This window comes from Echinops telfairi, unplaced genomic scaffold (genome assembly GCF_000313985.2).
Source record: "Echinops telfairi isolate 266 unplaced genomic scaffold, ASM31398v2 ScPeMD7_3;HRSCAF=10, whole genome shotgun sequence".
NCBI classification, from domain to species: Eukaryota; Metazoa; Chordata; class Mammalia; order Afrosoricida; family Tenrecidae; genus Echinops; species Echinops telfairi.
In genome coordinates this window covers 41,323,066-41,326,630 of record NW_022103899.1, presented here as the reverse complement: position 1 = coordinate 41,326,630, position 3,565 = coordinate 41,323,066, and positions in this window count along the sequence as shown.

Sequence of the window (3,565 nt, the reverse complement as noted above, 5' to 3'; positions counted from 1 at the left end):
TAACTATTTAGGTATTATCAATCATTTGAATGTTTAAGCATTCTTTCACACCCACAGAAGTAAATACTGAACTTATCTAATATTTACCACTTGATTATAATTTTTATACATTGTGGATGGATATTTTTCTTAAGATGTATATATTTCTTAAGATATATTAGTCACTGATGTACAACGTTAAGAAATTTTTTAAATTTTGAGATAATATTCATTGTACTAACATTTTTCAAAAAGACTACAAGAAACTCCCCAACTCTTTTCTCTAGCCTCTTAACTGGTTAGCAGTCTGCAGCAATGGCATTCTTATTGGCTATCTCTCACACTCTCTTACGTATACATAAAAAAGAAATGGTATTGAGTTGATTTTGATTCCTGGAGTTCCCATGTTTGTCAGAGTTAGAACAGGATTTGAAATTCATGACTTTTTTTGAAGTACAAGGCAAAAGCCATAAAGTATCACTATAAAATCATAAAAGCTTTTATTAAACAGAACTATCAGAATGTGAAGCTATTGTTTCTTGACCGATCCTCCATGGATGTCTATGTACTTTCTGAAGGCAGTGTTTCTGTTTCTTGCACCCTGCATTGAATAATGATTTGTTCATTAATCTTGCCACATCATAGTAGCAGTTTAGGCATCCTCAGGGGACTCAAATAATATTCCTTTTATAAATATGCCTTCTCAAATATGTTGGGAATAAAAATAAGTCTGAAGAGGCAAGATAGGGTCTGAAGAATCAATGGGGTAAAGTTTCTCAAAGAACGCTCCCAACGGAGTGCTTGCTCTCCTTTAACAGTGGACAAGTGCACTCTCACACTCAAAACAAATCCTTGGTGCAATTGTCCTGGCCCTTTTCTCACCAATTCAATTTTCTTAAAATGTCTTCATCATAAGCCCCCATAATTGTTTGTGTCCTTTGAGGAAAATCTATTAAGCCATTCCTTTGGAATCGTCCTAAGCTGGTCACTATAACATTCTGAGCTGACCTGAACTTAAATGACCCAAGAGATCCCATTTCTGAATTATATTGGTAAATCCAAGACTTGTCCCAAATTAGCATTTGGTCTGTGAAATTATGTTTAACATTGATCTTTCTTAAAAGACTGATGGAAAGATTAGTGTGGTAGTTACATAATTTCATGTCAATTTGATATATAAAGGTGTTGGGGTAGAGTCTAGCCTGTCAATCAGGTCACAGCCTGATGGTACCTCCTTGTGGGCATGGCCTTCTCATAAGTGGGCCTCTGGAAACCTCTCTCTCTGCCTTCACCTTTCTGCTGGCGTGCCACTCTGAAACCTGCCAGAGCCATGGAGATGCATCCACTGCCATTGGAGCCACAAGAGTTTATACCCAGCAGCTGGGGATGTTCCTGCATTTTGCATCATTGTGTGTGACTGCAGGAATCTGAAGAGGGGTATATGGACCAATATCAGACTGATGAACATGATCTGGACTGGGATGGATGTTTGCTTGACAAATGATTACTTTTTGAAATAAAGCTCTTTCTTACACATATATGAGTGTCTCTGGATTTGTTTCTCTAGTCAAACCAGGCCAACACAATCAGGTCTTTGAGCTCACTGCTCTTTGCACAACTTTTTCAAATATCCTTTTTTTTTAAACCTCTCTTATGTGACTAAGACAAATGCATTACTGAGAGAAGTTGTCTGCAGCCATCCATTGATCATAGACACATTTTGTTTAGCGAAAACCCATGCATGTATAAACTGGTAGCAATAAATTTTGACTTACCCTCAGAGATTGCTAGGTCTTTCTTTGAATGTGCCTCTGGGTGGATTAAAACTTTCAGGGAATCTATCTTTCTCTATATATGTATATACACGCACATATATGTATACATACATGTATACAAATATGTGTCTGTATACAGTATATGTATGTAAGAGAGGGCTTCACAAAGTTCATGGAGAAAACTTATTTTTCCATATATGTGTATATGTGTGTAGCTAGCTGGAGATATTTATGTAGGAATATAAATTAGTTTTTTGTAGTGAACCTTTTGAGATTAGGTTAGAGGTATCATGTTTCTTTTCCCTAAAGCCCTCAGTGTGAAATTCCTAACAATATGGGCTTCCTTTTACATAACCCCCTCAAACCATGGCCATCAAGTTGATTATGACTCATGTTGTTATTGTTGTTAGCTGCCTTCGAGTCAGCACCGATTCACCACACTCCCGGTTATGAGTCCTGGAATTCAACACTGCCTGGTCTTGAGCCATCCTCACAATCTGTGATGTTTGCCCCCATGGTTGCAGCCTCTGCATCCGTGCATCTCACTGAGGATCTTCCACTTTCAGGCTGACCTTCTACTGTACCAAGCTTCAGGTGTGGTCCAGGGACTTGGTCTCTTCTGACACTATGTCGTAAGTCGGTGAGATGAAGTCCTTGACATTCCAAGGTTTGAATCATTTTCCTCATTTCCTCTAATACATTAAAGAACAAGAGGATACTGTGATTTAAAATCTGGAAAGGTGTGTGTAAGGGCTGTGTCCTTTACCATACATATTTAATCCGTATGCTGAGCAAGTAATCTGAGGAGCTAGACTCTATGAAGAACAGCAAGGCATCAGGATTGCAGCAAGATTCCTGCAACATGCAGATGGACTTCCATCGGATACTGACATGGACCGGCAGCCCTTCCTGATGAATGTCAATGACGACAGCCTGTAGCACGGACTACACATCAACACAGGGAGGACAAAGGTTCTCAGAACTGGACCCATAAGAAGCATTGTGGTAAATGGATCAAAGATTGACGTTGTGAAGGATTCTAGTTTACTTGGATCTACAGTCACCGTTCCTGTAAACAGCAGTCAAGAAATAAAAAAGACATAATACACTGGATACATTTGTAAAAAAAAGTGTTGTAAAAGCTAAGACATCACTTTGAGGACTCAAGTATACCTAACCCGAGCTATGGTATTTTCCATTGCCTGACATGCATGTGAAAGCTGACAATGAACAAGGATGACCAAACCAGAATTGATACCTTTGAATTACGCTAGAGTCAAGCAAATTGAATGAATCATGGACCGTCAGAGAAGAAACAGGTCTGTGTTTCAAGACGTGCAGTCAGAGTGATCCTTATAAGAAAAGAGAGAGAGATTTTGTCTCACACACTTTCAACGTATTAGCAGGAGGGACTGGTCCCTGGTGAAAGGCATCCTTGAGAACACAGACAGTCAGCGAAAATGTGGAAGACACTTAATGAGAAGCATGTACATGGTGACTGCAACATAGGATCAAACGTAACTGCTGGGAGGACAGGAAGGACTGGGCCATCACTACGATTGGGAATGGACTCAAAGACATTTAATAGCCAAAATACCTCCACGTTAGGCTGCTCGGAAAATGCTAACTCACACCACCTAGGTTCTAATAGCCAATTTTAAGAGAAAGTTCAGAGCTATCATTGGCCTCTTTTTGGTCTTCTTATATCACTCTGCTGTATTTTAAGATCATTTCACCTGAAAATCAAATTTGTCATGCTGTTATAATCCTTATAAATATGAAGGCAATTACTCATTAGACTCTTCACCTCC